The sequence below is a fragment of the Schistocerca serialis genome, unplaced genomic scaffold (assembly GCF_023864345.2).
Source record: "Schistocerca serialis cubense isolate TAMUIC-IGC-003099 unplaced genomic scaffold, iqSchSeri2.2 HiC_scaffold_1393, whole genome shotgun sequence".
Taxonomy (NCBI): Eukaryota; Metazoa; Arthropoda; class Insecta; order Orthoptera; family Acrididae; genus Schistocerca; species Schistocerca serialis.
In genome coordinates, this window is record NW_026047617.1 from 15,470,708 (window position 1) to 15,485,226 (window position 14,519).

The 14,519-nt window shown below is 43.7% G+C and overlaps 1 protein-coding gene across 4 annotated transcripts in view; it reads right to left on the reverse strand.

The window, feature by feature from the left end:
• LOC126442619 (uncharacterized) overlaps positions 1-14,519 on the reverse strand; it is a 140,050-nt gene that overhangs the window by 94,662 nt on the left and 30,869 nt on the right. The window lies entirely within an intron of this gene.

Here is a 14,519-nt window from a genome sequence, read left to right on the forward strand (position 1 = left end):
TATTTGACAACTGTCGCTGAAATCATTTCTTATGGCTGAAACTATTTCAGGACAAGTTAATAGTGTGATATTGAGCCAACAGACCGCTCACATCATTGATGTGATAGAGATATGTGCCTTAAGGAATAACTGACAGCTGACATAATAAAAAACAGAAACACTGCAATATAAATTCCGATGATGTCACAGGATCTCCATTGGCACTGAGAGTCAGGAATGCTGTTCTTTTTAATGCCATCTGATGTAGGTGTACCGTAGGTCTGTAGAAAAGCGTAGCGTTCCAAAAGATTGGAAAAGGGCACAGGTCATCCCCGTTTTCAAGAAGGGACGTCGAACAGATGTGCAGAACTATAGACCCATATCTCTAACATCCATCAGTTGTAGAATTTTGGAACATGTATTATGTTCGAGTATAATGACTTTTCTGGAGACTAGAAATCTACTCTGTAGGAATCAGCACGCGTTTCAAAAAAGACGATTGTGTGAAACCCAGCTCGCGCTTTTCTCCACGAGACTCAGAGGGCCATAGACACGGGTTCACAGGTAGATGCCGTGTTTCTTGACTTCCGCAAGGCGTTCGATACAGTTCCCCACAGTCAAAGTAAGGGCATATGGACTATCAGACCAATTGTCTGATTGGATTGAAGAGTTCCTAGATAGCAGAGCGCAGCATGTCATTCTCAATGGAGAGAAGTCTTCCGAAGTAAAAGTGATTTCAGGTGTGCCGCAATGGAGTGTCGTAGCACCGTTGCTATTCACAATATACATAAATGACCTTGTGGATGACATCGGAAGTTCACCGAGACTTTTTGCAGATGATGCTGTGGTACATCGAGAGGTTGTAACAAAGGAAAATTTTACTAAAATGCAGGAGGATCTGCAATGAATTGACACATGGTGCAGGGAATGGCAACTGAATCTCAATGTAGACAAGTGTAATGTGCTGCGAATACATAGGAAGAAATATCCTTTATCATTTAGATACAATATAGCAGGTCGGCAAATGGAAGCAGTTAATTCCATAAATTTTCTGGGAATAGGCATTAGCAGTGATCTAAAATGGAATGATCATATAAAATTGATCGTTGGTAAAGCAGATGCCAGACTGACATTCACATGAAGAATTCTAAGGAAATGCAGTCCGAAAACAAAGGAAGTAGGTTACAGTAAACTTGTTTGTCCACTGCTTGAATATTGCTCAACATTGTGGGATCCGAGCCAGATAGGGTTGATAGAAGAGAGAGAGAAGATCCAACGGAAAGCAGCACACCTCGTCACAGGATCATTTAGTGATTGCGGAAACGTTACGGAGATGATGGATAAACTCCAGTGGAAGACTCTGCAAGAGAGACGCTCAGTAGCTCGGTACGGGTTTTTGTCGAAGTTTCGAGAACATACCTTCATCGAGGAGTCGAGCAGTACATTGCTCCCCCCAACGTATATATCGCGAAGAGACCGTGAGGAGAAAATGAGAGAGATTAGAGCCCACACAGAGGCATACCAACAATCTTTCTTTCCGCGAATACGGGACTGGAATAGAAGGGAGAACCGATAGAGGTGCTCAAGGTACCCTCCGCCACACACCGTCAGGTGGCTTGCGGAGTATGGGTGTAGATGTAGATGTACTGAAAATCTGAAAATATAGCCACTGTAAGAAAATAGTGTCTTCACCAGCGACATAAATTTAACTCTAGAATGCACAATACAGTAGCCTATACAAAAAGAAAGCCATCACATTCATTGGCTTTGCCAACGCACAATCAGACTATCATCTTCCAATCTAACTTAGGGCTCAGGTTACACTACTGGTCAGTCTGTCACTACAAATTTCATACCTAGACCTAGAAAAAGCCTTTGATTGTGTGAATGTTGACATCCTATTAGACAAGCTACGGAACATGGGCATTAGAGGCACTGCTTATGACCTAATAAAGTGTTATGTGAGCATTAGAAAACAGTTTGTTCTGCTTAAAACGGAAAGTGGTGTCTACAAATCAGAGATCGCTTGCATAAAATATGGCGTGCCCCAGGGCTCAGTTTTGGGCCCCCTTCTGTTCTTTATCTATGTAAATGATATTAAATACTGTACTATAAATTCAAAAATTGTTTTGTATGCCGATGACACGTCCATTGTGTGTAAAAAGGAGTTGTGTAATGAACTAGAGGCCAAGTGTAATAATGTGACAAAAGAAATTGTTCAGTTTTTTAATGAAAGCCACTTAAATGTAAGCACCAGTAAAACATGTTTGATGGAGTTTAACAAAAGTAGTTTGAATAATGAAATTAAATTATACATTGTCAACGAATTGGTAAAGAAAGAGTCTAGTGCAAAATTCCTTGGCGTAACAATCCAAAGCAACCTGAAATGGGACACACGTATTGACTCCCTAACAACTAAGTTGTCAAAAAATATATTTGCAATCAGTACTATTAACAAGTTCTGTAGAGACACTGTAGTCCTATGGACTGCATACCGTGCTCTTTTCTCCTCTCACTTAAACTACAGTATTGAAATTTGGGGGGCAACAACCAAACTCATTCTTCAAAAAAGGGGTGTGAGAATAATCTGTGGAGCAAAATATAGGAAATATTGTCGCAACTTGTTTCCAAAAACTGAGGTGTTAAGTGTTGTAAACACATACATTCTAAAAGCCATATTGCTTCTGAAAAGACTGCACCCGAACACTTATTCAGATTTCGACCAGTACAATACTAGAAATAAAGTTTTTACATTGGCACCCACAGAACAGCACTTTACGAAAAGGGGCCTCAGTACGCAGGTATAAAATTGGCTAATGCACTGCCTAGTGCAGTCATGGCTCTTCCTACAGTTAAATTGAAACACCAGCTTAAGAAACTTTTAGTAAAACACCCTTTCTACACATTAGAAGAGTACCATACTTACTTACACGAAGAACAACAAATGCTTCGCGAAATTATGTGAATAGAAATCAGTAAACATCTTATTGTAATTTTGTTGTAAATTAATGACGTATTCAGAAGAATGTGTCTTGTGTATTGTACAAATAACTTTAATCATTACTGTTTCTTTGTACGTGTGCAGTGTATCATTCGATGTTGAATAAAGCTATTATTATTTCTTTCCTTTCTCAGATGTTATATCTGGTTAAAAATGGAAAGTGACATGGACCTCGATCAAGCGTGACTTCCTTTTAACTGTACGGTATATGTTACATTGCATTTAGGAACGTTCGGGTAATTGAACATCAATAATTACAGATTTCTGTAGTTCTATATATAAGTTTGGATGCAGCTGTATTGCGTTGATGTACTGGTGGATATTGTGTGGTATGACTCCTGTAGTTGATGTATAATTGGTATAATGTCAACTTTATCCTGATGCCACATGTCCTTGACTTCCTCAGCCAGTTGGATCTAATTTTCAATTTTTTCTCCTGTTTTCTTCTGTATATTTGTTGTATTGGGTATGGATATTTCGATTAGTTGTGTTAATTTCTTCTTTTTATTGGTGAGTATGATGTCAGGTTTGTTATGTGGTGTTGTTTTATCTGTTATAATGGTTCTGTTCCAGTATAATTTGTATTCATTATTCACCAGTACATTTTGTGGTGCATACTTGTATGTGGGAACGTGTTGTTTTATTAGTTTATGTTGTATGGCAAGTTGTTACTGTATTATTTTTGCTACATTGTCATGTCTTCTGGTGTATTCTATATTTGCTAGTACTGTACATCCACTTGTGATGTGATCTACTGTTTCTATTTGTTGTTTGCAAAGTCTGCATTTATCTGTTGTGGTATTGGGATCTTTAATATATGCTTGCTGTAATATCTGGTGTTTATTGTTTGATCCTGTATTGCAATCATGAATCCTTCCATCTCACTGTATATATTGCCTTTTCTTAGTCAAGTGTCGGATGCGTCTTGATCAATGTGTGGCTGTGTTAGATGATACAGATGCTTGCCATATAGTGTTTTCTTTTTCCAATTTACTTTCTTTGTATCTTTTGATGTTATGTGATCTAAAGGATTGTAGAAGTGGTTATGAAATTGCAAAGGTGTAGCTGATGTATTTATATGACTGATTGCTTTGTGTATGTTGCTAGTTTCTGCTCGTTCTATAAAGAATTTTCTTAAATTGTCTACCTGTCCATAGTGTAGGTTTATTATGTCGATAAATCCCCTTCCTCCTTTCGTTCTGCTTAATGTGAATCTTTCTGTTGCTGAATGTATGTGATGTATTCTATATTTGTGGCATTGTGATCGTGTAAGTGTATTGAGTGCTTCTAGGTCTGTGTTACTCCATTTCACTACTGCAAATGAGTAGGTAGATATTGGTATAGCATAAGTATTTATAGCTTTTGTCTTGCTTCTTGCAGTCAATTCTGTTTTCAGTATTTTTGTTAGTCTTTGTCTATATTTTTCTTTTAGTTCTTCTTTAATATTTTTATTATCTATTCCTATTTTTTGCCTGTATCTTAGATATTTATAGGCATCTGTTTTTTCCATCACTTCTATGCAGTCACTGTGGTTATCCAATAAGTAATCTTCTTGTTTAGTGTGTTTTCCCTTGACTATGCTATTTTTCTTACATTTATCTGTTCCGAAAGCCATATTTATATCATTGCTGAATACTTCTGTTATCTTTAGTAATTGGTTGAGTTGTTGATTTGTTGCTGCCAGTAGTTTTAGATCATCCATGTATAGCAAATGTATGATTTTGTGTTGGTATGTTCTAGTAATATTATATCCATAATTTGTATTATTTAGCATGTTGGATAGTGGGTTCAGAGCAAGGCAGAACCAGAAAGGACTTAATGCGTTTGCTTGATATATTCCACGCTTAATCTGCCTTGGCTGTGATGTGATATTATTATTATTATTATTATTATTATTATTATTATATTATTTAACAGAAACAGAATTTTCTGGCGAGACATTCGACAGGTTCGCTAACTCGGACGAACAATCGGCTTCCGACATAACCCAGACCTCCGCTACATTACAGCACAGTTCGTCACGGCAACCCCGTCCATGAGATCATTGCTGCCAACGGATCGTCACCTCCACTGTTCCTACAACACTTACGAGTCAAACGATTACGACCACTGACCACCGCGACATCCGTTGCTGCCTGGTGGCATTGTGGGCATACGATGTGGTAACAAAAGTATACAAGTGGGGCAGACACGTAGAGAAGATACGGGTTGCAAATGGGGAAAGCCATTCAGATAAGTGACTCTGATAAAGGGTAGATTACTACTACGCAGTGCCTGTGAAAGAGTATCTCGAAAATGGATAAGCTGATCAAATGTTTACACGCCACTGTCTCGAGCATCTACAGAAAGAGGTAGAAGGACAGTGAAACTAGCACTAGGCACTAAACGGTTGGACATCCACTACTCATCAGAGAACGTGGGCAGGATAGGTGGTGAGCTGTGGCGTCTCGGCCAAACGAGCACAATGTCGGTGCACACACGAGTGTTTCATCGTACATTATCGATCACGATGTTACGCAGCAGACCATCCGTAAGTGTTCGCACTTTAACCCGACAACATTGTCAATTACACTACTGGCCATTAAAATTGCTACACCAAGAAGAAATACATATGATAAACTGGTATTCATTGGACAAATATATTATACTAGAACTGAGATGTGATTACATTTTCACGCAATTTCGGTGCATAGATCCTGAGAAATCAATACCCAGAAGAACCACTTCTGGCCGTAATAACGACCTTGATAGGCCTGGGCATTGAGTGAAACACAGCTTGAATAGCGTGTACAGGTACAGGTGCCCATGCAGCTTCAACACGATACAGTTCAGTTCATTAAGAGTAGTGACTGGCATATTGTGATGAGCCACTTGCTCGGCCACCATTGACCACACGTTTTCAATAGGTGAGAGATCTGGAGAATGTGCTGGCCAGGGCAGCAGTTGAACATTTTTTGTATCCAGAAAGGCCCGTACAGGACCTGCTACATGCGGTCGTGCATTATCCTGCTGAAATGTAGGGTTTCGCAGGGATCGAATGGAGGGTAGAGCCACGGGTCGTAACACATCTGAAATGTAACGTCCACTGTTCAAAGTGCCGTCAATCCGAACAAGAGGTGACCGAGACGTGTAACCAATGGCACCCCATACCATCACGCCGGGTGATACGCCAGTATGGCGATGATGAATACACGCTTCCAATGTGCGTTCACCGCAATGTCGCCAAACACGGATGCGACCATCATGATGCTGTAAACAGAACCTGGATCCATCCGAAAAAATGACGTTTTGCCATTCGTGTACCCAGGTTCGTCGTCGAGTACACCATCGCAGGCGCTCCTGTCTGTGATGCAATGTCAAGGGTAACTGCAGCCACGGTCTCCGAGCTGATAGTCCATCCTGCTGCAAACGTCGTGGAACTGTTCGTGCAGATGGTTGTTGTCTTCCAAACTTCCCCAACTGTTGACTCAGGGATCGAGACGTGGCTGCACGATCCGTTACAGCCATGTGGATAAGATGCCTGTCATCTCGACTGCTAGTGATACGAGGCCGTTGGGATCTATCACGGCGTTCTGTATTACCCTACTGAACCCACCGATTCCTTATTCTGCTAACAGTGATCGGATCTCGACCAATGCGAGCAGCAATGTCGTGATACGATAAACCACAATCGCGATAGGCTACAATCCGACCTTTATCAAAGTCGGAAACGTGATGGTACGCATTTCTCCTCCTTACTCGAGGCATCACAACAACGTTTCACCAGGCAACGCCGGTCAACTGCTGTTTGTGTATGAGAAATTGGTTGGAAACTTTCTTCATGCCAGCTCGTTGTAGGTGTCGCCACCGGCGCCAACCTTGTGTGAATGCTCTGCAAAGCTCATCATTTGCATATCACAGCATCTTCTTCCTGTCGGTTAAATTTCGCGTCTGTAGCACGTCATCTTCGTGGTGTAGCTATTTTAATGGTCAGTAGTGCACATATGCAGTGGCCGCGGGACCGTCGGGGTTCGACTGACGATCGATGAAACGTGTCAGCTCTTCGGGTGAATCACATTTTTGGTAAACAACGGTCATGTCCACAAATGCCGCCATCGAGGTGAACGGCGGCTCAGAATGTGCAGCGCACCACGGACGCGGGCTGGTAGGACCAGAGTTATGCTCTGGGAGACATTCTCCCGCATCTGCTCAGCACCTGTGGCAGTAATCAAAGGCACTCTGACAAATGCAAACCACCTGCATCCCTTCACGCTAGATGTCTTCCCCAATGGCGGTGTTATCTTTCTGCAGTATAGTTGTCCGCATCTCGGAGCCAGAACCGTGGAACAGGAATTTGAGGAGCATTATAGCTCACATTAATGTCTCGCTGACCAAATTCGCGTGATGGAAATCCTACGTGTTTTTGTCACTATTAGGCACCACCACCGCGCACACAAATCTGCAGCCCATTATTTGTGCGAATCACGTGACCTGTGCATGAACATCTACAGCCACAAACCTACCAATAAGCTGTCGGACCCTGGCACGCAGAATCAGTGATGTACTGCATTCCACAGACAGACAAAGCAGGTGGTCATAATGTTTTGGCTCTACAGCTGCTAAGAGCTCGCCTCAGCTGCTTCGCGCATCTACCGGGTGATCAAAAAGTCTATAATAAATTTGACACTGAATAAATCACGGAATAATGTAGATAGGGAGGTACAAATTGACACACATGCTTGGAATGCCATGGGGTTTTATTAGAACCAAAAAAATACAAAAGTTCAAAAAATTTCCGACAGATGGCGCTTCATCTGATCAGAATAGCAATAATTAGCATAACAAAATAAGACAAAGCAAAGATGATGTTCTTTATAGGAAATGGTCAATATGTTCACCATCATTCCTCAACAATAGCTGTAGTCGAGGAATAAAGTTGTTCAAAAAATGGCTCTGAGCACTATGGGACTCAACTGCTGAGGTCATTAGTTCCCTAGAACTTAGAACTAGTTAAACCTAACTAACCTAAGGACATCACAAACATCCATGCCCGAGGCAGGATTTGAACCTGCGACCGTAGCGGTCTTGCGGTTCCAGACTGCAGCGCCACTTCGGCCGGCAATAAAGTTGTGAACAGCACTGTAAAGCATGTCTGGATTTATGGTGAGGCATTGGCGTCGGATGTTGTCTTTCAGCATCCCTAGAGATGTCGGTCGATCACGACACACTTGCGACTTCGGGTAACCCCAAAGCCAATAATCGCACGGACTGAGGTCTGGGGACCTGGGAGGCCAAGCATGACGAAAGTGGCGGCTGAGCACACGATCATCACCAAACCACGGGCGCAAGAGATCTTTCACGCGTCTAGCAATATGGGGTGGAGCGCCATCCTGTATAAACATCGTACGTTCTTCAGGTGTTCATCAGCCAGGCTGGGGATGATGCGATTCTGTAACATATCGGCGTACCTCTCACCCGTCATGGTAGCAGTTTCAAAACCAGAATCACGCATATCCTCGAAGAAAAAAAGCCCGATAATGTTAGATGTGGTAAATCCAACCCATACCGTGACTTTCTCGTCGTGCAATGGAGTTTCCACGACAGTTCTAGGATTTTCGGTAGCCCAAATTCTGCAGTTGTGGGCATTGACAGACCCTCGGAGCGTGAAATGAGCTTCGTCGGTCCACAACACGTTACTCAACCAATCATGTCCATTATAATTATCCGGGATGTTATGCCGTGGTCGGTTGCTGAATTCTGTGTCGATTCCCAACGTTTCGTCTCCGACTGCGGGAGACATCTTCAAGGGGGTCCGTAGCTGGCCGGCCGGTGTGGCCGTGCGGTTCTAGGCGCTTCAGTCTGGAACCCCGTGACCGCTACGGTCGCAGGTTCGAATCCTGCCTCGGGCTTGGATGTGTGTGATGTCCTTAGGTTAGTTAGGTTTAAGTAGTTCTAAGTTCTAGGGGACTGATGACCACAGATGTTAAGTCCCACAGTGCTCAGAGCCATCTGAACCATTTTTGGTCCATAGCTCGATGGAAGGTCCAACACACCCGCTGGCTCGCTACTGACTGCCGCTAAATTCCGTGTCCGCGCGCTCCCGCGCCGCGGCGTGACGTCACGTGTTTTGGAAACGTCAGTGCAATTGGCCGCTGTCCGTCGCCGTTGCCATCACCCAGTAGTGGACGAGTGGTACACATCTTCCTCAACACCGGCATCCATATACCGTTTAATTTCACGCCCTCCTCCTTTCGGTTGAAATTATTTGGGTGTTTAGCGATTTCGATTGCCTCCCTGTAGAGCCTTTCGTAATACCCGCTTGTGGCCGCTAGTACTTGCGTCTCCTCTAAACGAATAATTATACTGGACATGATATTTCCGGCCGTGAAAGTCTACATTTTAGTAACTCAACCAATCGTCATCTTCCGGCATCTTTTGAAACGCCCACACCGCAAATGCCCTCCGCTTCACTAAATCGCCAGGTAACAGGTGCCCGTTCGAATCCCCTTCCTATGGCGATAGGATCGTAACGCTGAACTAGCACATTCCCCGTTCTGATAATACAGCTTCACTAAAAGTGCCTTTTCAGGTAACGTCAACATGCTGCGACTGCTGGCGCATCAGATTCTCAGACTCTCATTACAGCTCCTTTTATACACGATTGTCATGCGCAGTCACTGACGTTTCGCTGTCCAGCGCCATCTGTCGGACATTTTGTGAACTTCGTTTTTTTTTTGTTCTAATGAAACCCCATGTCATTCCAAGCATGTGTGTCAATTTTTACCTCTCTATCTACATTATTCCGTGGTTGATTAAGTTTCAAATTTATACCGACTTTTTGATCACCCGGTACTTCGAGCAGTCACTTAACGCGTTCCCTATAGGCTACCTCTCCCCGCCAACGACGCCACACCTCTGTAGTCGATTATTGTCTCACCTGCACCTGTTGGCACTCTACAACTGAAAGCTGCCAACAGTGCTGTCAGCTATTGGGGATACTTTGGTGACTCTACCACAGTAAACGTACTAATCTGAGCCACCACCCACACGAAATGAACAACACGAGGTACACAGGTAAAGAGCTACTACCGGAACTGAAGCTGTGAAGGCAAGTCGCGAGTCACGCTCGGATAGCTCAGCAAGCACAACACCTGCTCGAAGAAAGTGGAGGTCCCAGGTTGCAGTCACGACTTGATCCACAGTTTAGATCTGCCAGGAAATATCGGTGACAACATATTATAAACAACAACTAGAATTGAAACATACAAACAAAACACCCTAGGCACCATTTACGTAAGGTATGACACCGCACTTCACTTCAAACATTATGGAATTCGTGATGGGACAATCTACTGGTTTTAACCACCACTTTGCCAGTCGGCCGCGCTGGATTAGCCGATCGGTCGAAGGCGCTGCAGTCATGGACTGTGCAGCTGGTCCCGGCGGAGATTCGGGTCCTCCCTCGGGCATGGGTGTGTGTGTGTTTGTCCTTAGGATAATTTAGCTTAAGTAGTGTGTAAGCTTGGGGACTGATGACCTTAGCAGTTGAGTCCCATAAGATTTCACACACATTTGAATATTTTACCCGTCGATTTTTTCTTTCGGTCGGTTTTTTCAGTCGAGTGCAAGACCAGAATGTCGCGGCTAAGGCCCCCGCAAACGATCAAATGTGTTTGACAAAATCGTTATCTGACTACGGATTTGCCAAGCAAGCCCGTATCGGATTTTGAGGCATTGTAGCACAACACGCCGAAAAGACAATGACGTCTCTCGGATTGGCCTTCAATGCGCTGCAGCGCTGAAACCGCACATTTGCGCGATGAGCAAGTAAATCCATCAGTACGGCACAACAGCATCGCAAAGCGTGGCGTCTAGACTGCCTGGACGATGTGGCTTTGTTGACGCAATCTGAGCACAGGACACGTGATCCAGTTGGCCAATTACAGCGAGCACAGAAGACGTGAACCGACCAGGCAATGGCAAAGTGACTGTTTCGTCTCGCCCGCACACACAAATTAATACACATACAGCAGCTACAGAAATAACTAGAGCTATGGCTTCTTATATAATTTTGGTTCCGCTTTTTTCCGTCATGTGTTTAGCCTGGGACGTAAGACGACATGTTAAACGGTCACCAACGAAGCAATCACATTGCTACTCTTGTATGTAGAAATCTTTTTCATCCCGAATATACAGGGTGCGTCAACAAAATGTATACACACTTTGAACTGTTATAGTGAATTTATTTCCCGTTCTACAAGGTTTAATATATGTGAGAAAGTAATGTTATGTTTCTTCAACAGGTGGCAGCAGTGGCAAGGAACTACCTGCAACATGGCGGACGTGCGTTTGAGCTTCGAAGCGCGGAAGCAGATAATTAAGTGGTACTGGAAGTTTGAGAATGTAGCCTCGGTTCGAAGACAGTGGAGAAGTGACTATGGTACAGAACCACCTCCAAGGTTAACAATTTCACGTCTACGAGAGAAATTCGTGGAACAGTGTGTGATGTGCATAAAGGTCGATCAGGGCGACCTCGTACAGCTACAAGTGATGATTCCCCACAACTGCGGTCTCGCAACTGTTTCAGCGTTCGCCTCAAAAATCTTCGAGGCAAGCGGCACGTGAGAGTAATGTAAGTGCTGGTAGTGTGCAACGCATTCTGAAGAAAGGCAAGTTTCGTGTGTACATTCCGAGGCTGCTGCAACAGCTAAGTGACGACGATCCAGATAGAAGGTTAGAATTTTGTGATGGGTTCAGGAGATGGTGAGACGTGAACCGGGATTTATGGGTAGCATAATTTGGTCGGATGAAGTCCAATACAAACTCAATGGAGCTGTCAATAGCCACAGTTGTGTGTACTGGGCTGAAGATAATCGTCACATTACAGTTGAAAAGGCTGTGAATTTGCCTGGTGTAAATGTGTGGTGTGGTTCGTCTGCAAGGGGACTCATTGGGCCTTTCCACTTTGAAGGTACTGTTACTGGAGAAACGTACCTAACAATGCTTGCTGACTCCATGTTCCCTGCCATTCGTGCATTATACGGTAATGATGAGTTTTATTTCCAACAAGATGGCGCCCCGCCGCACTATCATAGGGACGTACGAGCATACCTGGATCACGATGTGCCAGGCCAGTGGATAGGACGCAGGGGACCAATCCAGTTTCCTGCACGCTCTCCACACCTCACGCCGCTGGATTCCTTCTTACGGGACACAGTAAAAGATGAGGTGTACAAACGTAAACCAAGTAACCTGGACACACTTTGGAATGAGATTCAGGCGGTGTGCGCAGAAATCTCTTTGGACACTTTGGTACAATGTACAGAGTCAGTGGTGACTCGTACTCAGAAATGTATTGATGCTGAAGGCCACTAGTTTGAACATTAATCACATTTGCAAAAGTACATTTATTTTTCCAATTGGACTTTAAGTTTTCAGAAATTTAACATTGTAGGCCGGGAAATAAATTTTCTATGACGCTTCAAAGTGTGTATACAGTTTTTTGACGCACCCTGTATAATGATTTTGATTTCGCGATTCCCGAGGGTGTGTCACGGCTTGGACATAATAACAGAACTTAATCCTAGACCATTAAAGTGGGACGGCGACGAGGGGGGGGGGGGGGACACATGACACTGACATTACTAAAACGTTCAAATGTGTGTGAAATCTTATGGGGCTTAACTGCTAAGGTCATCAGTCCCTAAGCTTAAACACTGCTTAACCTAAATTATCCTAAGGACAAACACACACACACCCATGCCCGAGGGAGGACTCGGACCTCCGCCGGGACCAGCCGAACAGTCCATGACTGTAGCGCCTTAGACTGCTCGACGGACATTACTACTAACCATCTTAAATTTTACTATTCTTATTTTATTCGAAGGAACTCATAATTTATAGTTTACGCACTAATTAATTACAATTATAAGGTCTCCATCGGTTTGTTACATACAAAATGTCCTGTTTTACACCGTATACTGACGATCGTACTGCTAAAAGTGTTGACGGGAACCACGTTGGTGCCAACTGCAACCGTCAGTTCTAGGAGGGTTCAGTGATCTTGGGTTACATTACTGGCAGTGAAGCTGTGACTTTTGTATTTTTTGTTGTTACACGTATTTGGCTGTTCTACGAATAGGTCGCGATTTGCAGGGGCGCGATTAAGCTCTTTTTGGCTGTATTTTCCGAATTTCTCGCGATTTCCTGTACTATTGTTAAGCCGGGGCATATGATCACAGCTTGAATCGGCAGCAAAAATCTGGCTTTGGTGACAGACTGATCTGTAGCGTGTAGCCAGAGGTCTACGTACAGTTGGAATACAACAGTCTGGTTGTGACTTGGCGCAGCGAAATTTCGAAAAAGGACTCACCAATGGCCGTGAAATCTCAGGAAACTGTCGGTGGAATTCAGGGAGGGCCGAGCTAAAAAACGCTTCCTTGAGCCCACTGAATTTCTGATGAAGTAAGAGTGGTTCAGAATAATAAAAGGAAAGATCCTCTCTGGAACGACGATCGTTAGTGACTGCTTCAGTTAATACAACACTCTAGTCGGCACTGTAGGTTTTCAGCAGGTCAGAGTGAACCATAGTCTGAACCTTACAGATACGTAAGAGCGTTCCGTCCACACACAGAACGTGGAGAGAATGAAGTGGGACTCCAGAGGTGCCATTCCACAAAACGACAGAGAGACCAAATATTTCCAGGGTTATGGCTGATTACATAACGTGTAATGTACTCTCATTCTATGTTCTGATTGGTTGAAGCTATGACGTGTCCTCTGCCCAGACTGTAGAACAAAAGCACACCGTACAGCGCAATCTCACTTTCACATTTTCCGAAGTTATAGTCCCGCATAGACCAGATAGGTAGTGCTGTATTTGGTGGATTTCGTATTTATACATGCTTATCACGCAAATATGCGGTTTCGGTGCTACAGTGCGTTATAGATCTATCCAAGATAGTCCTGTTTTTCTAGGTTTGTTGAGCTACAGTGCCTGAAAGTGCGATACCGACAGACGAGGTGTGTTCAAAAAGTAAGGCGACTTTATATTTTTATGAAAAAACACTTATTTATTCATCAGTATTCATGCTGTCCCCTTCAGAGTAATCCCCTTTGATGCAATACACTTGTGGCAGCGCTTCTTCCAATCCTCGAAGCACTTCTCATAAGAACTTTTTGGTACAGCCTTGAGTACTTCCAGCAGTGCAGTTTTTATTTCCTCAATCGTTGAAAATCTTCGTCCTTTTATAGGTCTCTTCAGTTTTGGGAACAGGAAAAAGGTCGCAGGGAACCAAATCCGGTGAATATCGTGGCTGAGGAATGACTGTCGTGTTGTTTTTGGCCAAAAAATCTCCCAGAAGCAACGATGAATGAACAGGTGCACTATCGTGGTGCAAAAGCGGTGAATTGTTTTTCGTCAGTTCCGGACGTCAAGGTAATACCCATTGACCGTGCGACCTCGAGGCAAAAATTCACGATGCACTACGCCACTGTGATTGGAAAAAAAAAAACAGTGGGCAGCAGAACTTTGACATTTGACCGGACTTGGCGTGCTTTG